General features: G+C 40.6%; 1 long non-coding RNA gene across 1 annotated transcript in view; it reads left to right on the top strand.

The window, feature by feature from the left end:
- The window catches only part of LOC115296349, a 475,474-nt gene that overhangs the window by 259,673 nt on the left and 194,387 nt on the right, over positions 1–21,414 (top strand). The window contains exon 4 of the long non-coding RNA XR_003910860.1: positions 11,289–11,379. This is a non-coding gene — a long non-coding RNA (uncharacterized LOC115296349). The remainder of the gene's footprint in view (positions 1–11,288; positions 11,380–21,414) is intronic.

Here is a 21,414-nt window from a genome sequence, read left to right as displayed (position 1 = left end):
GAGCTCCATGTTGCCAGGCTCTGTGCTGACAGCGTGGGGAGCCTGCTTGGGATTCTCTTTCTGTCTCAAAATAAGTAAATAAACTTTAAAAGAAAGTGTTAGACTGGGAGGACTTGTTCAAGATGCCCTGTGGAGCTCCTGGGTGGCTCAGTAAGTTGAGCCTCTGACTCTTGATTTCGGGTCAGGTCATGATTTAGGCAGTGTGGGACTGAGTCCATGTCGTTCAGCTCCATGTTGACAGTTGCAGAGCCTGCTTAGGATTCTCTCTCTCCCTTTCTCCTTGCCCCCACCCCCCGGCCCCTGTCCATGCATGCACACACTCTCTTTCAAAATAAATAAATAAATAAACCTGAGGAAAAAAACGATGCCATGAGGTTGCTCGGTTAGAGAATCCTCCCTTTTGCTCACACTCCTCTCCTTCCTCAGCTGTCCCCTCACCTCCAGTCCTCTGTGCTCCCTAACCCAGTGTCACTGAGCACTCTGTTTCTTCATGTTCTCTTTCTGGGTGTGGCCTTTCTGCATCAAGCACTCAATCTTCCCAAGATATATTATGCAGGGAATTAGATAATAATAGTGTTGATAATATGTTTCCCTCAGTTCTATTTTCTGATTCCCTGACTATGCAAATACTTTTCCATTGAAAGTTTTCAGTGATATTTTCTCCACTATTCACCCAGCCAAAATGCAAACCTTATTAAAGGAATTTATTCATTTAAAATCTCTTGAGTAATAGATTTTGTTCTACTCTATTACATTGAATCTGCTAAATCTTTCCTGAAAAGCACTTTACTATAGAATGCCACATGTATTTCTACTCAGATTTCCTCAAAGTGGACTCACTGTTAATAAAACAAACATTTCTGATTTTCTAAGTACTTCAGAGAGTGAACTTGTATAAAAATAAAGAATCCTTTTCAAAATGAGAAAGAAAATTAGATAGGCTTTGAAGACAATTAGAAGACCCTACACCTATCAAAAGAAACTGGACTCTTACTGCTTATTCTCATAGCCACAGGATTCATATTATTTAATTCCTAAATGTACCTCTTTTACACTTTTTTTTGCATCATTATAACTCAAACCTTGGTGAGTTCCCTTGTGCTAGAAGACTGTATATTCCATTGGGCAGGAGTTGAAATGGGCAAGAAGAGGCACAGGACTTCATTAGGTCTAACCACATCCCTGATCTATTTTTGAGAATTGTTAGCTTTATTTTTGAAGTGGATTAGCTTTGAAGGCAAAAGGGAATTGGGGGAGGTATGCCTCAGAGAGGTTGGTACCTTCTTTGACAGAATATATAACTCTATTTTGTCTTCCATATATAATTTTGGACAATGAGTAATTATTTTCCTGCATCCACTAAAGAACCTCCCTCTTGACTCTTATTTATCCCCCCCTATTCTTTCAGTGCATACTTGTTGAGCGTCTCAGTGTTCACAGCACTGGTTTAGCCACTGGGGGAAGCAGAACCATAGAGAGTAGTCTGTTTCCTCTCAACTGGTGCGTAGTTGCAACCAGGGACAAAAGATGTAGAACAGAATATATTAAGTAACAATGAAGCAACAAGAGACAAATTAAAATATTAAATGAGGCCCACATCAGTGCCTTTTCAAGAAGCTCAGAGGGAGAAAAGAGCTCAAATGTGAAGGTGGCAATTTGGTTGATAGAAGAAAGTTTTATGTGTTTGTTATTCACACACACACACACACACACACCACACATACACACATACCACACACACACATACACACACACACACACACACACACACACACACACACACACACACACCTATTTTCTGCCCTGCTCTGAGTCATGGAAGGCTTTCTTCCATGGACTGTATTGCAGACTCCCTGCACTCTGACTTCCTATTGGTTCAACCAATGGTAGGCAACAGCAGGTGAGTGGAGAGTCTGGAATAATCCTTTCTCTGGTTTCTCCCTGCTTGGCTGTGACTTTGGCAGCAGCTTCAAGGTCCTCTCTGCCTTTGGCCACAGCTCTTGTCTTGGCAGCCCCTCTTCCAGGCCCCACTGTTCTCTCCCCTTGCTATGCAAGTGGAGGGGGTCTAAAATCTTCCTTGCTGTGATTCCCTAAACACTGACCACACCTCTGTAAAGAGAGCTTTCATTTGCCAAAGCTTTTGAGTGCCATCACCCTGTCACCTGCTGGAACTCTGATTGGCATCAGAAGATTTCTAAGTGTGTAAAACAGTATGCATTGAGGCTAAGATCCAAAATAAGCTTGGGTAGACCCAGTCAGACCAGAGGAAAAGGTTAAATGAGAGTTTGTAGCACACAAGGTAAGTTTGGAGATGATCGTAGAATCCAGGTAGGGAAAAACCATCAAATACTAAGCTATTTGGAGTCCTCCTGTAAAAAGGAAAGTCACAGCAAGTTTTTGGGTAAAGAATCCACATGCTAAAATAGTGTAGAGGAATCAATCTGGTGGTTGAATATGAGTTAGAATAGAGAAACTGGCAGTAAGAAAATTGTTTGGTAAGCTATGACAGAAATTCTGTAATTTTTGTTGAGAAAGTGTCTTGGTCTGTCATATAGAAAGCACCCTTGAGAACTTGAGGTTATAGCCCTCCACACATCCATGAATCTGAAGAGATCACAGCTTAGGTGCCAGTTGAGACTCCCAGGATGCAAATACAGAGAAATACATTATTGTCTTCTTTGGGAGGCTGAAGGGTTAGAGGACACCTCAGTAGCTGATAACACCTTTACACCATGAAAATGAATAAATGACACAAGGACTTTGCAGCAAGGAACATTTTAAAGGGGTCCTGTTGACAATGAGAAAGAATGAAATCTGGCCATTGGTAGCCAAGTGGATGGACCTCGAGGGTGTCATGCTAAGCGAAATAAGTCAGGCGGAGAAGGACAGATACCATATGTTTGCACTCATAGGTCTAACAGGAGAACAGGAGAAACCTAATGGAGGACCAGGGGGAGGGGGAGAGGAGAAGCAGGGTGGTGGTCATGGAGGAGGGCACTTGTGGGGAAGAGCACTGGGTGTTATATGGAAACCAATTTGACAATAAACTATTTAAAAATAAATAAATAAATAAATAAAACACATTAAAAAAATAAACTTGGCATGTTTTTGATGTCATGATATGCTTTGAATTAGAGATCCAGATATTACATTTCTTACAGATGTTGGAAGAGCATCTGCATTTCCCTGATTCATTTCTGGTGGCTGCAGCTCTGCCCCACTGTTAAGTTGACATCTGGGAGTCCCAAAATTTGGATGATGCCAGTTGTGAACCTGTGAGTTGAGAGATTATGGGGACCTTTCAGAGGCAGTTCTCTGCTTTCCTGATAGAGTCTAATTTGAAATTCCACAGGCAGAGATGATGTGGAGCAAGATCTCCAAGTGATAGTTGTGGCTTCCCTCCATTTTTTGTGCAGAGTTTGACTTTAATATTGTATAGACCTAATTAATAAAGAAACAAGATGCATAAAGATGTTCAGAGCAGGGTTTCTCAACAATGGCACTATTGACATTTGGGCTAGGTGATTCTATTTTTGGGGCGGAAGTGGGGAAGGGTAGAGTGAGAGGGATGAGAAAGAGAATCCCAAGCAAGCTCTATACTCAGCACGGAGCCTCGCATGGGACTCCATCTCAGGACTGTGAGATCATGACCTCTAGAGTTGGACGCTTAACTACCTGAGCCACCCAGGTCCCCTAGATGATTCTTTGCGGCATGTGTTGGTGAGCACAGGGGGAGCTGTCCTGTTCATTGAAGGATGTTTACCAGTATCCTTGGCCTCTACCCTCTAGACTTTAGTAGCACTCTCTCCTGTCCCAGTTGTGACAACTAAAAACGTGTCTATACATTGCCAGGTGTTCTCTGGGGCAAAATCACACCTTACTGAGAACCACTGCTAAGAAAGCACAATAATAAAAGTACTCTCTTGGCAAGTTGAAACAATTCTTTGCAAGTGACCAATGATGCACATTTGCAAGAAACAGAGAGGCAAGAGGTTTGGTGTGATATAAATAAAAATAGAGGAAAAATGATCGCCCCTAGACCTCAGTCACACCAGCATTATGCTCTCACTGCGTAAGCAATGAGTTAAAGACAATGGGAAGCAATAAATTCTCTAGCTATGTGGTGTAGCTTTGGATTCGATTATCAATTGTACCACCTATGGCTGTTTCACTTTACCTTGGGACTTCCTTTCTCACATCACCCAGGAGGCTATTGAGTTGCCTTGCTATTGTTTTATCATGTCTTCATGGAGTTTGAGTATTCATTTATGACAGGAAAAATAATCTAGACTTCTCTATCCTTATAAAATTTTAGAGACATACAGTAGCTAGAAATGTTTAGGAACCTATAGATTAATGTTTTTCGACACTGGCTCATTATTTATTGTGTCCCATTGGTTGATCACAAAATCATTAGTGGGCCATGACCAGTACTTTTTAAAAAATGAAATGAAATAGAAAATATTAGATTGTATCATGTGAAGTGTAGGTAAATACTGAATTGAGAGGTTGTGATTTCTTATAATGAGTCACGGTTAAATTTTGAAAACCACTTCTATATGTAGATCAGAATAGAGAAGTACTAATTATTCACTACTGGGAAATCATTTGGTTTGGAATAATCTTTGGCTTGATTTAATGTACCATTCAACCACTTTGCTTTAGGGTATTTCAAAGTGAAGTGATATAGTATTTAATTATGAAGAAAGCATGATATGATGCTAGGGGCTGTGGTGATCTTAAAGATGAAGAGAATATAATTTATGCCTGAAAAATTGAAGAAATGCAAATTTCCAATACTGGCTCATGATGGCAATGAAGCTTTTCAAGGGCTAGTTAACTAACATGTGGGACAGATAAGAGATCTGTCTGACTTCAGAGATGTCTGAAGTTTGGAAGCACTGGTGAAAGCTGCATGGAGAAGAAAGGGATTGGGTTTACCTGAGTCCATAACCAAAAGGAGATGTGTGGGAAGGGGAGTGGGGAGGGCAGTCCAGGCTAGTGGTAGAATGTGGCAGGAGGCAACGAGTGGACTGGTTTGCCAGGGGAGTTTTATCTGGGCAGTTTAGGATAAATTCTGAATATGTGTAGGGGCCAAATCTGGAGGGAATTCCAAGGGGTTTTAATTTTGTTCTTAGTCCACACAAAATCATGAAAGACTTTAAGGCAGGGGATTCCTAAACGAGCAGGGTATTTTATTTGTTTTTTCATTCACTGAACAGTAGTTATCAATCTCTTGTTATATAAAGAGAAGGGATGAGTAAGGCAAATAGATGAATAATATTTGGTTGTTTACTTAAATTTCTTTACTTAAAACCCAGAGAGAGAACCATATGCATATTAGCCTCTCAGGAAATACAGATAGAAGGCAAGAAGTAAGCAGATGAAAGAAAGATTAATTTTGCCTGATATTTCAAGAACTCTTATTTGTAGAGATGGGCAAGGACTTCATGAGTAAAGTTAGAAGTCCAAAGGAGGAAGGATAAGTTGTTAATCTGGTTGGGTTGGGGCACTGGTGAGGCTGGTTGGGAGTGCCCAAAGAGTGCCTTGAACACCAGTTGGCATGTGTCCTCCCTTTGGCAGGAAGGGCCACCTGCCAAGAGTTTGTCAACCTGGAAACATGGAATCAGAGGTCGGCTTTAGGGTGAGCAGTGTAGAGGTCATGTGACCAATGTATTAAAGGAGAAAGACTGAGTGATATAAGATTTCACTATTAGCCTTTAGTGTATCCCATTCTTCATCATCCTGAGAAGTCAATGGTGAGCCAGGCTTTTGAGTACATGGGATTGAGGGCACCAGGTGAGCATCACTAACTTAATAAGGAATCATAAACCATGTTGGTCATTGCTAAGTATTTTGTTCATTGGATAAAAGACAAATTAAAAACAATAAAAGGGTTGTTGTGGGGTTTTTTTGCCCAATTCCTTTGTCTTTGACTTATTTTTTTGTTTAAACATAAAAAAAAAACACAATAAAGGGCAATATTCAAACAGCTCTTAAAACATGACATCAGGTCTCCACTTTATTTCTAGAGCTCACAGCCTTGGAAGGCAGCTTGCACAATCCCAGATTCCTAGAGTCTTTGTGTTTCCTTTCCCCTGTGGATCAATAAGTTAAGTAACACGTCAATACCAAGATAGCAGATGAACATCTGTCAGGGAAAACTGGTCCTAGGGGCTTTGAGCTCTGGTATGGAAAGTGTTTGATCTTGGTGTGCCGTCATCAAAGATGGGAGAGAGTTTATTATCTTTTATGATTCCAACTTACTAACAACACCTGACAGGGTGATTGTGTCTCGGCCTCTAGTTGGAACTTGGGATGTTCTCATTGGCTTGTGCCTGCATGAGGCCCAGAACTTGCTGGTGAAATATCAAAACAAGTTATAATGTGCTTCTGGCAATGGGATGCGGAAAAGCTGCAGGACTTTCTCCTATAGCCGGCCGCAGGAAGACGAAAAATGAAAGTGGAGCAATCAATCTCTAGAGCATTCTATATATTAATAATGTTTCTCAACTCCAGATATTGTTTAATCAATACCGGGTGCAGGAGTTTGCAATGGTTTGTAATACTGGGTATGCCTACTCCAAATAGTCTGAACCTATGGCCTGGGAAAGGGGGCATCCATACCATGTGTGCTTTGGTGTCTGGGCAGGAAAGTGTGCTAAGACCCAGAACTTGATTCAAAAAAGATGAGATATCTCTTACTGAGGAAGCTAATTCTTGAGATTTTATAACAAGGACTGATTCCCAAAGAGGCTGGACTGCCCAATGGTTTTCCTCCTCTGGCTGCCTCACACTCCTTGTTTCTGATGTCTTCAGTGAATCAGAAGAGGGATCCCCCCAGAAGACGGGCAGAAGAGAGGTGAGGTGCAGCCACCAGGGGGAGCCCATCAGGCAGAGCCCTTAGGATGCTCTGGGCCTCCAAGGTTTGGAAGAAAAACATTGATTTCATGGAGTTTGGGGATTAGAGATGATTGTAAACAGTTGGGAGACTCACTGAATGCAGACATTTGTAAAACAATAAAACTATGAACAAAAGTCTTCTAATGCCATTAAAGAATGTTATTTAGCTCAAGTTTGAATGGTGTGGGCATAGGGAAGAATTTCCCTTTCTGGAAGGAAGGTCTAATCTCTGGAAGGGAATGGTGAGCCAGCAGGAGTAAAGTGAAGCACAGATAGGGGTGCTGTGAGAGAGGCATTTCAAAAGTTTTAACAAAAACCATCAGTATAATAAGTCCATTTAGTTTGATGCACTCGGCTGTCATTGGTAACTTTTTCCAGGCCCATGAGCTATGAGTGTGCCCTAATTTTTTTTAAATCATCAAATTAAGTCTTCACTGTAAACAAAAACAAAAGAGCAAAACTCCAGCTCAAAAGTTCAGCCCTTTGACTCACGACAACTCCTCCTTCCCCCTTCCCCCATACAACACGTTCTGGCAACATCATTTAAAGGCTGAATCCGCTGAGAGACGCCCAGGTAAGAAGTGTGTGCACGCACATACATCTAACAAGCTGAACACCGAAGCAGGGCTGGCAGTTTGCTCATAAACCAGGTAATTAAGGATGTGCCAAACTACCTGTGGGGGACCCGGGATTTATCAGTGGTTTTTATTTACTGTTTAATAGTATGGCATGTTACATAAACCTTTAAGTAAAACTATTTGATTATTTAAAAAAACAGCTTTTTCAAAGTCACAACACCTCCCCTACAGAGTTCTAAAATCAGTGGAAAACGAGCAGCATCAATAAACACGGTGACTTATGTCAATAAATGTTCTGCCCACCCGGGTACCTTGTTACCCAGGAGGTGTAAAAGGGCCAAAGTTGAACTATGAAGATGTTTGCCAGTTCTTCTTTTATGATTAGGATTTTAGAAATATCGATGTCTTAAAGCATAAATTTGAAACCTTTTTTTAGTGGTTCTGTTTTAAGGGTAGTCCTGTCTATCCTGTATTTCTTGTTTAAATATTTTCCTCTTTTTTAAGGTTTATTTTTGCTAATGGGACTTGAGCAGTGGCTCTGAAACTTGGCTGCACACTAGAATCATCTGGAGAAGTTTAAAAAGTCTCATTGCCTGGCTTTCAACTCCAGAGATTCTGACATAATTGGCCTAGGACTTGGTTCCAGTATTAGTATTAAAAAAAAATCCCCCAATGTTAATGTGCATAGTGATGACCCCAGAACTCTCTAGCTGGTAAAGAGGGCGGGTGTCTGCATTTGTAACGAGCTTCTGGGTGATATTGCTCCTATCTGAGAACACACAGTAGTGAATATCTAGAGAAAGTGTTTTTGTTATGAATATATTTTGCTAAAACAAGTAATCTATGAAGGCTGATATGGAAGAAAGATAGAAGGTAGGGTGGAAGGCTCTTTCCATTGTTCTCTAAAGTCTGACATGTGTGGAATTTCTGGACACATTGGCTTAGAGTATTTCACTACTTATAGTGTGGGTAGATCCTATTAACATGTAAGATTTTCCTAAGATAACAGCAATTTGATTTCGAATGCACCCTGCTGAGTGATGATTTACGTAGGCTAATGTGTTTCTGGGGATGGCTGGAGACAAGAAAGGGAAAATAAAGGACATATTCTAACCTCCTTTGACTTACTATGTGCCCAGGCACTAGGCCAAGTTCTTTGAACACATTGTGTTATTGAATCTGGGCTTGTCTCTTTTCACAATTACAGAAGGGGACCAAATATAGAATTAATAACTGGGGTGGGGAATGATGTCTCTTTGTTGCCCATCTATATGTCCCTGCCCTTACCATAGTATCTGTCCCTTTTGGGAAGCCTGGCTTGTCCTGTTTGGATGACCTAGTTTTCTCATTCTTTATCAAGACTATGAAGTCTTCTCTTTTATTGGGTCACCGCTAGTCTGATAACTTATTTATGTTCACATATTAATGGGTTTTGTTGGCTAATATCTTTTTCCTGTGACATAATTATTAAGTGTTTTCTCTCTTATCTTCATTTCAAAATGATAAAGTTCTTAGACTGCGTTTCACTGTTTTCCTTGCGGCTCTTAAGTGATGCCAAAGTAACCAGTCAATTCATTAAGAAAACAAATCTGTCAAATACTGCGTTTGAGGTCTTGTGGAACAAGCAACTGCTTGACGGACAGTGCTGTTTTCTGTCCTCTGGCTTGGCTGGCATTGGACGGATCCAACCACAGAATCTTAAGTACTTATTCTAAAAAACCTACCGCCGACTTGCATCTGATCTGGATGGCTTTCGCGGTGCACACAGTAACCCCACTCACCGCTGCTGGCCCTGGGGGGAGCACAGAGCTGTGGGGGTCTTCGAGCCTGAAGTCACACGCACGCTCCCAAGCCTTGGCTTGACTCCATGCCTCCCACACCTTCATCCTTTCACTCCCCAGAGCTCCCTCGGGATGTTTCTCTTCTTTTTCCTGTTGAGGCTGTCCCAAACTTGGGGCATGTACTGTGCAGAGTATTTGTGTTAGGGAGAGAACAGTGATTCTGATGGACACATGAAACAGGTAGCAAGGACTTCGGCTGCCACTCCCCGACTGAAACTGCCTCTCCCGACAGCTGCAACTGCTAAAACAATCTTGTTCTTTTGTTTTCCACACTTAAAGAAAGGCCTTCAGCCAAACTGTCGCCCCTGACCTTGTTTTATATTTCCAACGTGCATTTTATTAACTCCTTTTTCATATGGTACATATGGAGTCTGCCACCAGATGAGAAAGAGACATATTTTGCAACTCTGATGGAAAGAGCAGCAGTGAGCAATGAGAGACACTATGCACAATTTTTGTGGCAAATACATCTCTTGTGTTGACCTGAGTTCCGTTTGGGTAAGTGAGCTTTGTGCCTAGGTGATAAAAAATGCATTTATGTTGCGCAGATGGCTTGATTAAAAAACAAATACAAATAAACCTACCATTAGCCAGTCACTCAAAACCCTCTGAGAAGGGGAAGTCATTTTGACCAAAAGATAATTGAGAAGTATAGGAACGTGCTCTGTTGTGGTGGTGGAAGTTTCATTCTTCAGTTCGGCAATTTACTAGGGCTGAATAAAGAAGACGTTGGCGTATAGCACAGCTTTAAAAAACTAATCCAAATAAAAATCCATCTTGCCTACACTTTCATTGATTTCTAACAGTCCTGTTCCTTACAGAACAACAGCCGGGAAAATAATTTCTGTCTATGTAGGAATGATATACTGCCTTACCCCCCCCCCCCCCCCGCAAAAACCAAAGTTAAACTCCCCCGCTCCCCATTTTCCCTCCCGGAGTGTGCGCCTGTGTGCAGGGGTGTCTATCTAATTGGCCACAAGAGGGAATTAAACTAAATAAAATCACTATCCATGGGGGCCTCTAAATATGCCTTTTTAATTTGAAAATTTTTGTGGGTTATAGTGTAATTCAAGCTTTTCAAGGTTTATTAGTGCATAGCTGTTCACGGGGCTCACAGAGCACAGGACTCCACGTCCGAAAAGCCTGCTGCTACTAACAGAGAAAGCAAGAGTGCCTTTCATCCGCCGCCCGCATAAAGTGACCCAACCTTCAAAAAGGCCTCCCTCAAATAAAACACATATTAATAAAAGTGACTGAAGGGAGTTGAAGTTGGTAATTTGTGCTGCCGACTTGACACCGTGTTCGTCATCCCCTGTCGGAGGAATTCTGACAATTCACTACTCAGCCGGGGAACGCTGTGCTCACGATGAAGACGTTGCTCGCAGATACGAGAGCAGATGCCAGTGACTTCACGAGGTCGCTGCAGTCCGAGTCAAAACACGCCGCTCTGTGTAATTAATTGCTGCTAGAGGAAACGGACCAATGGCGCCTTCTGCTGTGAAGCTGTTAATGGAGAACTTATGGAGAGAAAGTCAAGTCCTCCCATCCAAATTGGAATGTGAAAGAAATCTGTTGGAAGGTGATGACAGAAATGAAGTAAAACAGTTGTTTCCTGATCCTCGTGCCAGGTGTGTCTCATACTGTGATAAATAAGATCTGCGTCTTACACTCCAGAAATTGGAGGAATATTACAAGGGTTTATTATGGCGAGGCACACACACACACAAAAATGCACTTGAAATGCCTTGTTTCTCCTGGCACCAAACAGTGAGTAGTTACCGCACAATGCCTGCAGCTGCTAATTCCTTTGTTTCGGTTCAAGCCAACATGGCCTATTAAAAGCTTAAATTCAGTTTTATTGTTAAGGTATTTATTAACTGATTATGAAAAGACATTAAAAGAGTCATAATTAAGCCACTAAGTTGCTCCTTACCTTGATCAATTCTCCTCTTTTCTTACACAACAGAACCTGTCCTTGCTCTTTGACCTGACTCTTCACTACGGGAGATGCTTGTTTCAGCTCGCACTTCTGCCCCAGCCAGAGCCTCACACTGAAGGTATCTGTGAGAACCGGTGGGGTAGGGTCTCAGGCGTTCCCCCCTCCCCGCTACAGTTGTGTGCAGTGTTTGTGTTCACTTTAAAATCTTTGCATGTTTCACCGAGGAGGGTGTGTGAATGATTCCTGACAGATTTTTAAAGTGCCTTCCTGACTTCTTGCTTCAAAAGCTGTTGGTAGGATGTTCATGGGTGCACGTGTGAATGCGCGCCCGCAAGTGAACAGGGTATGTGATGTCACCAGGGCACTCGTGTATCTCTGATTTGTGGCTTGATCTTCGACATCCATGTTAAAATGATCATTATACTGAAATGATTTCCCTTTCTTGCTTTTTAAAGTTCAAAGTATTTTCATGTATTTTATTCCAGTTGTTTTATCTGGGAATTTTTAAGAAAAACACATATACAATTTTCATCTTAAGCACAAAAGAAAAATTTTATTAAAACATGATTGAAAATCCTGACTATTAATGATAGTCTTTTTGACTATATAAAGTATGGATAAAAATATATATCTTTTTGACAATGGAACTCATTTGTTGAAACTGTTTACAAAGTTTTTCAATAGCAATAACTAATCCTCGGATAAGCTCGCTAACTGCAGTACTACCAGGAGTCAAAGCAGGATTTGATACTAAAAAATAAAGAAATTGCAACAACCTTGAAGACACAAGATATCTAGTTACTGTTGAATCATATGTTTTATTAAAATCTTCGATTTCAGTCATTTAAAATTGGTTTGAAAGATGAGGAAGCCTAATTTGTAAAGAGGCCCCTTAAGCATATTACGGAGATTAAGCACACTTAAGTAGAATTGTCTGCAAAATGAGTATGACTTAAAAAATTATAAAATATCAACAATATTTATGCTTCCTTCAATGATCAACTATAACCTTTGTATTCATGCACATCACCAAGAAGGTATAGAATTAGTACTGAGATTTTGAAGAGATCTGAGTAAGGGCCAATTTGAGGAAATTGAATCTTGGTGTCATTTGACTTTTTTCTTAAATGTTGAGTGACTGCTAATTTCAAAAATTTTAAATGCCCACAAAAACGAGTGTCCTTACCCATGCACAATAGACTCAGAGTAGTTATCACAATAAGGGTTGTTGTTTGCCATTTAAAGTTGTCTTGTTTATTTCATAAAAATGTTGAACAGGGAATTACTATTTTTGAAGAAAAACAGCTTTTTCTTATGTTTTACTCATAATCAATAATATTTTAAGTATCCTCTATGCAATACTTGCCTAGGAAAAACAAGAATTATTTTATCTGAATGGCTCTCATTGGCTTTAACTTATCAATCATATTTCCTTCATTAGTAAAAGCATAAAATAAATTTTGTAGTTACTATGCATCTTAAAAATGTAAGATTAGTCTGTTTCTCAGTCTTTCATTAGGGTATTTCATTCATTCATTCATTCATTCATTCTTTACTTCATTCTTTCACTCACTGACTTGCTCTCTCACTAGGCAAGGATTGTGTACCTATAATGAGCACTTTTGAATCCTGTAGACTAATAGTAATAAAAGCACAATCCTTGTCCTTGAAATTTTCCTCTGAACAGAAGACTGGATGAAGAAAGAAGATGTGGAAAAAACGTGACCCAGCTACCTATTTTATTTCTTCATATTTTGAGTAGAGAACCAGAGAAAAGTAATCTATAAATAATTCAGATTTGACTGTGGATAAAGCTGTTTATATGATTATCTTGTCTCTCGTTTTGTTGGCAAGTGTCTAGGTCTCTCTTTTCTGTCTCTCTGTCTTCTCCTCTCTCACTTGCTTACACTATATTCATCACATCTAATATATCACCAGCCCACAGGCCTTCTCTGATTGTTCCTGATGTCCAATCAGTGTCGAATCATAGCCTCTTGTCTCTAGATGGTCTGCTTTGGACAGAAGAAAACACAATTCCCACAGAAGGGTGTCTCTGCTTTTGTGACCTCTGGATCTGTGTTGTGTTCCATGTTTAAACAATGCAATGTAGGCAACTGAAGAACTTCCACATCCCTTAAGAAACCACCCCATACCCAAGTCCTGGGGGGCCCATTGAGAAGAATAACGCAGCCATGAAGGAGCTGTCTCTTTATAAGAGCATTTCCCCACCACTGACCCAAGCCAACACTATTTGCCAGGCAAATATTATCTGGTGGTGGGCTGCAGCCAGCACACCTCCCACTGCTTGAATCTAGGCCTGTTGGCAGCTATAGAAGTGAGGTGTTGCTAACTGACGTGTAATTATGGTAGACAGAAAAATGTAGATGTGTTAGCAAAGTCAATATTATGGAGACCTCTGTCTTCCCAAATGTTGTAAGTTAAAGATATTTCTAGGGTATAGCCCATTACATTCTCTATTTTTATGACCAGTCACAAATGTATTTTTTATTAGCTGGTGTGTTCAATGTTTTGAATGCATAGCCCTTATTTTCAATCTCATTTTAGTTTGTGGTAAGTGCAAAAGGATTTTTGCTGACTTGAAATAGGGAAGCTGTTCTCTTTTCACTGAACAGCAGGGCCTGTGGCACCAAGAGTTTATTCCACAGCCTTCTGTGACTCTTGACTGTAAATTAGTCTGTGAAGTGGTGTTTATTGCTAAACCAGGAGGTTAAGACAGCCTAATTATATGTTTGTGCAGGAGAAAACACCATGCCCCACCGTGAGCAATTATCCTGTCCCCCTCTTATAGCTTAATCTAGCTCCAGCTAAGAAGAATGAGGAGATGGCCTGTCTTCACCACAAACTTAGCAACCACACGTTTTCAGTGTTAATTAGAAATTTTGTTCACTGGAAGGGTGACTTCTTAGTGTAATTCAGGCTTCAGCCAAGTGGAAGGCATCTGGGAAGGCTACCTGAGGTGTCTTTATGGATCTGATCTCTAATTCCACCCACAAAACAAAAAATGGGTGGGACTTTTGCCATACTGTCAAATTCATTGCATGGTGCCACTTCCCCATTTTATACACATGTCAGGAGAAGGACTGTGAGGATACTGTGGCTCTGTGTAGTTTTAGGGTTTTTTTGTTTTGTTTTGTTTTTTTAGAAATGAAAATCCTGCTTATCCTAAGGGACTTTTTCTTATGTTAAGAAGGATGTAGGGAATGAAAACCAGAACGAGATCAACAGGTCAATGTCTTTAAAGTTGGTCATAAAATGTATCACAACAAAGAATCCATAGGGTAGGAATGGCATGCCAAAGTACCTCTGTCTTTGTTCTTGGACACTTCTCTGTCACAAGGGCAGCATACTTCTGTTTCTCTTCAAAAGCATTTGGCTCATATTTTTTCATACACAGGCACATGCTGAAGTCTTAGAATGCATAGGCTCAATTTCCTCTTAGGAAAATAAAAGATGCCCTTCATGTCTTCTCGCACTCAACTAGAAATGCTCACTGTCATTGAAACGAGCTGAGGGAAGAACCAGTTCTCTAAGAAACAGCATCCCAAATGTGGTCCAATCTGCTCTGAGACGATGAGTTGCCTCTAGGGAAATAGACTTATTATTAGCAAATTTCCAAGCTATCACTCAGTTTCTCCCCCTCTTTATCCCATTTCTATGAGTTTAGTTTCTGGGATGACATAACATCTCTCTTCTTTCTTCCTTTCTCTTCGCACCCCCCCCCTTTCAGCTTTCAACTTTATTTCCTTCTAAAACAAGACTTATGCAAGACTCCCTTTCCTTATTGGTTAACCCTTCTGGGTTCTTCAATAGCTTAACTTAGTTTCTTTCTTTTTTGTGGTCAGGTAATTCACACGCTATGCTGGAGGTAGAGGCAAGAAAAGATGGGAAGCAGTATGGAGAGGAGGTTGAGTGCTTTTCTAGTCCACTTATTTTAAGAACCTAAAGCCTTGGCACCATGTTGCCAAGAAACTAGTTTCTAGTTTCTTCATTAAACTTCTTTTCAAAAAATTCTTCAAAAGCCATGTACTTCCAAGTGAAATCAAATCAGGGCCCCCTAACCACTCTCCTCCTATTCCATGATATGTCTGTGACTTTTTCTAGCTGGAAACCTTTGATCTCTTGGCTGGTGGAGCCTATCATATTGTAAGCACATTCATTTAACAAAAATCTGTTGAGCACCTATTATGTGCCAGACCCTATTCATATAAATGATATGTGCCATGCTGCTGACTTCTGGAGCTTTTTTGTGTTTTCCTACAATACATCTTTGCTTTTCCACATGCCAAGTTTTTTCAACTTCGATTTAAAATTTTTGAAACAGACAGTTTCCATCTCTTGAAGCAGCATTCTGTTTTAAGAATGAGAACGAGAGAGTGAGAAATGGACTTCCTTAAGGGTGTGTTGCTATGATTAAGGATTCAGAAGAATGGTGATCTGCTGGGGTGGTGGAGGCAGGAGCAATGCTATGCCAGCAGTCTCCAGAGAGGATTCTGTCACACTTTAAACCATGACGACCTGTTTGGCATATGTTCTGCTTTAGCTTTTTCTTTATATCGGGGACCTACCTGAGAATGACAGGGAATTTTTTTTCCACATGGGAATCAGTTTATTTTCTAATCAGTAAATTTGAAAGGGGCCCATTTGGGTCTGGGAACTCAAACTGGGTCTGGCTAGAGAAAGCACAGCTGGACACTATCTCATATCTGAAGGCCATAGAGTTTAAAACCCTAAGTCCAAGGTCACACAGCTGGTTAGTGGCAGATTAAGGCTAGAGCATGGGGTTTCTGAGTTCCACCTCAGCAGCAATCAAGCCACACAGCCATGGGGTGACCTGACATGCAGTCAAAGGTGCCACATGTTTTATTCACCATGCTCTAGCCTTGACTTTGTCCAATAGTCAATCATTAAAAACTGTTCAAAAGGATTGTCAGAGTATTCTTCAAGTCCATTTGAAAGCTTAGAAATAAACCTTGAGATAAAATTCCATAGCCTGCTGTGTTAAATTCTTACTCAACTTCACTTCATTGCTGCCTTAAATTTCAGCCTTTCTAGTTTTGGGGGTTGTTGAGACTGAATTGAAAGCTAGTTGACTCTAACTTACATAAAAACATACGGGTATTATGCTTGTGTTGGAGTCAAGGAGATGGAGAATTAGTTCAGATAGAGAGGTCTGGAACAAGAGGGTGGAAGCTTCAGACTTCCAGAATTCCCAGGAAAGGAGCTCCAGCAGGAAAGACCGCTTTTATACTTGGTGAGCTGGTGGGTTGGAGTAAAGCTCGAGACCAGGCTTTGGGGCAGGGTAAGACACTCATGCGAGAAACCACTACAAAGTATGGTGGAAAGAACATGGACATGGTAAACTCAGATACTCAGGTTTGAATATAGGCTCTGCCATATTCTGAAACTGTCTTCAAATCTTTAAAGTGGGAAAAATAGTGTCTAATTCACAGTGAGCAGTGACTGGAGAAGGAAGGGATAGACTGAGTATAATATGTAATATTGGGCCTGGGATCCTCACTACATGCCCATATTCTCCTTTGTTCCTGTATGCAAGTGACATTCTCACTGATCCCCTCCATTCCAGATGCCTGATGATATACATTAGACCACTGATTCTCATACTGCAGTGTGTGACAGTTAATTAGTTGAAAAATCAATTTATTATTCATGGCTGTGGCAGGTTGAATAATGAGCACCACCTCCCCAAAGATTTTCACATTCCAATCCCCAGACCCTGTGTATATGTTACCTTACATATAGCAAAAGGGACTTTGTAGATATGATTAAGGATCATCAGATAGGGTGATTATTCTAGATCATCTGGGTGGGTCCAGTGTAATTACAAGCCTTTGAAGAGAGAGGCAAGGGGAGATGTGACAGCAGAACCAAGAGGTTTCTGGAATTATTTGTGGATGGGGCCAGGAGTCAAGGAATGGAGGTGACCTCTACAATCTGGAAAAGGCAAGGAGATGGATTCTTCATTTAGAGCCTCCAGAAAAAAATAGCTCTGCTGATGCCTTGACTTTCACCCATTTAGACCTGATTTTGGAATTCAGAGCTATAAGATCCTAGTTATGTGGCTTTGAGCCACAAAGTTTTTGGCAATTTGTTATAGCAGCCATAATAAACTAATACAATCGCCAACATATTTTAACAACTGAACAAAATAACAAATTCAAGTGTGATTTTAGTTTGTGTGTGTGTATGTGTGTGTGTATGCCCAAGCACACACACACACACACACACACACACACACACACACACACACACACACACACACACACACATACCCATACCCACAGACCTGGACATAGCCAAGTATGTACTGGATTGATGGCCATGGTATTGCATGGAATCTCTGACCACGGTTTGTAGTCAAAAGAGACTGAAAGCCACAGGCCAGGCAATTTCTGCCTCCCTGGGTGTTGCTGGGTCGACATGTCTTGCTCCTCTGGGCTGTGCTAATAGCTTGGGGAGTCCTTGCTTTCAAGAGCGGCTGAGTTGGCAAGACCATCTTGCCTTTCCCAAACCTTAATTATTCTTCACAGCCAAAGCCAAATGAAAGTCTGGCTTACAGGAGAGGTATGGGGAAAGTGCTGATTTGGGCTGGAGAGCAACAGATGAGCTCATCTGCAAATCACGAGGTTGTGTCTGACAGTGTTCCACATTAAAGTTGGGAGTGGTTTTTCTGTCGGTAACATGAGCCAAATGTGAGGTAAACTGAGGTACAGTAGGAATCAGCTGCAGCTGAAGGAGCCATGTCCATATATATTTGGCACATGGTAGGTGTGTTGCTGATAGATTCTGTCAGGAAATACGGTAAAAATATACCAGAACCAATAGTAAATGGATTTTGTATTTGCAGGTGTGGTCTGTGAACTTAGAATGAGTTCTCTTCAGAATGCAGACAAGACTTTCCTTGAAATAAAAATGTAACTCCTGAGTGGGGAGTAAATCTAAACTCAATAACTGAAACAGCCAGCGAGCTGAGTCCTTAATGACAGACTTTCAACATCAAACTCAATTTCAGGGCAAGTTTTGTCAATGACACCTCCTATGTTTTAGCATCAAGTAGTGGGCAAGATTTTCCAATAATAATGTCTCCTGCAGGGATGTGGAGAATGGTCCCCAGTCCCACCAGAACTGGTAAAGCCTCAAGGAAACCTCTGCCATCCTGCCTTAATGAAGTCACATGACGGCTTCTCCTAGATCCCTCCCCATATACATTATCTCCCCTCTCCCTACTAACTAGATGCGTTATCCAGTTCCTGGTCATGTCAGTGGATTTGATCAGGTCTTCAAGAAGCAACATAATACAAAGGTTAAACAGTTAGTTTTTGACATTAGATTAGGTGGGGCACATCACATACTAACCATGTGGCCATGAAGAATTACTTATCTTCCCCAGGCTTCATTTTCCTCACCTATATGGCTAAGATAGTAATAATATCTATCTTATTGGGGTCTTGTGAGGATTCATTGAACATCACAAAAGTGCTCATTACAAGGTAGCTGTTGTTAATATTTTCCCCTCATGCTAAATGTGGATCATGGAAGTGTAAAATTATCCATTAATATTATTTTTATAACTTATTGTTTTTACTAGTCTGAGTACAATGTAAACCTACCTGAAGAGACTGAGAATATAAATATCCTTTGCTGTTGTTGTCCTTTCCACAAGTGTAAGAGGTAGAAATAGGACAATTCAGACTGTACCCCCAAAATGCGCATAATCCTGTGATTTTCTCTGAAAAATAGCAAGTAAAGATTGCTTTCATATAACTGTGCAATTCAGTTCCTTTTTTTAATCTAATAAAAACAAGTTTGGGATGTTAAAACAAAACTTTCTATAATAACAAAAAAGAATCCTTACCATTTGCTGTTTCATTTTGAAATCATAAGATGGCCAGAGAACTAGGATATTATAATCTCCCCTCTTTGTGCTCAGGCCAAATTGCCACATGTCTGTGCCTTGAAGAAGTGGAAAATAAACAATAAAACTACATTCAGCATCAATTCCAAGTATATACTGTAACTGCATTTTTTTCACCTATAAATTTTGCTATGAGTGTCTCAGGCCAAATAGCAACCAACTAGTGAAATCCATCCTGGAGTTTCAAACTAAAAACCCCTATCTTGTAATGCAACCAAGCACTTGCTTAGGAAGAAATTTCTTTTAGCAGTTTGGAAAAAAACCTAGAAATTTCTATCATTATGAATGGTCATTTTAAAAATTACTTTCCAGGGCATGGTAAGTTAAGAAGTTTCATCTTATTAGGATTATCTCCATAATATATCAGATATATTATCTTGTTTTGAATAGTACTCATCTCTTAAATCTTCCTTGTGTTCCATACACAGAAATCCATGTACATAACTTTCTGGAGATACTAAATTCTTTGGTTTCCTCTTGGCAGAATTTTGGCAAATGTAAAATGGAAAAGGTATCAGGAATACTTGAAGTAGGAAAAAAACATGTCCTCATTTTCAAAATGGAGAAAAGGGATGGCTCAAGAAAAATATTGATATACTTCAGGAAAAATTATAGTAGCCAATTAAGCAGATCACTAGTAAACAGGTTAGCAAATGATAAATAACTGGGATCTAGTTTAATAAAAATAGCTTTCAAAAAACTAAACTTAATTTTTTTTGTAGTGGGCTTCATATGTATTTCTTTATTTGATAGTACCATTTCCCAAATAGTTAGGATCTCCACTATTCAGCAGTTGTGAAACTCACTCATAATAGTATTCCTGCACCTACCAAAAATTGTCTTGGTCCCTAAGCTTTTAAATCCTTGGGGATTTCTTCATGTACAATAGGGAGAAATGTGGGCAAATGATTGCTTATCTTGGTCCAGCGATGGCTACTTGAACAATTTTTCCAAGAGGGTTGACTAATGGATCAATGGCAGCCAAGAGAAGAATGGCTGGCTCAGTACTAGGGGTTCTATCTCTGCTCTGGCCATGATGCCTTGAAAGATTTCTAATCAGATCTGGGACAAGCACAGAGATGGAAAGTCCCATCAGTCCAAAGGGGGAATAATTATTGCAACAAAAGGCTAGAAAAAGGGACCAAAACCACGTGGTAAAATTTAATAACAGTTATATATTTGTGTTCAAAAACCATGATGGCACTTTGCTTCAGAGCAGTCAATAGTAAAAATAATAATAGGCCATCATAATACATAAGATAATATGAAAGTGACACCAATAACAAACTGTGGTTACCAAATACTATCTATTTTCAAGCACTCTTAGGTGCTTGTGAGTACTACTTCAGTTCCGGTGGAAAAGAGCCATGTGTCATTAAAGAGTCAGTACAATCTGGGGTTCTAAAGACAGAGGTATCCAGATGAGACATGAGTCTCAGTCTGTATAACAACCCAACAACTACATAATTGAGTCAAGTTCTAGGTGCCAGATTGTTTAAAAATTTTTTTAATGTTTATTTATTTTTGAAGGAGAGAGAGACAGAGTATAAATGGGGAAGGGGCAGAGAGAGAGGAAGAATCTGAAGCAGGCTCCAGGCTCTGAGTGGTCAGCACAAAGCCCTATGTGGGGCTCAAACTCACAATCCACGAGATGATGACCTGAGTTGAAGTTGGATGCTCAACTGACTGAGCCACCCAGGCACGCCAAGGTGCCAGATTTTTAAGGTACTTATTTATTTTTGAGAGGAGAGAGAGAGGGAAAGAGAGGGGAGGGTGGAAGTGGGGGAGGGGCAGAGAGAGAGGGAGACACAGAATCCGAAGCAGGCTCCAGCTGTCAGCACAGAGCCCAATGTAGGGCTCTAGTTCATGGACCATGGGATTATGACCTGAGCTGAAGTTGGACACTTAACCGACTGAGCCACCGAGGTGCCCCTAGCTGCCAGATTTTAATTAAGAAGGGCACTGTTAAGAGGAAAGTCTGAGGAGGAAGAGCTACTCTCACTTGGAGCTGAGGGAGCACAGTAGCTCATTTCACCTACTTCAATGAGGGATAATGTAGAGGAAGGAGGGCAAGAGTGGCACCATAAGGTAGAGGAGGTGAGGAAGCCTTCTAGTGATCAGAGTCATGTGGCTGCCCAAATGCCACTGCATAAAGCACTGAGCATTCTGTAACTGCAAGACTCAAACTGCGGTAGAATG

The sequence above is a fragment of the Suricata suricatta genome, chromosome 7, assembly GCF_006229205.1.
Source record: "Suricata suricatta isolate VVHF042 chromosome 7, meerkat_22Aug2017_6uvM2_HiC, whole genome shotgun sequence".
NCBI lineage: Eukaryota > Metazoa > Chordata > Mammalia > Carnivora > Herpestidae > Suricata > Suricata suricatta.
This window is presented reverse-complemented; position numbering and strand designations above follow the sequence as displayed.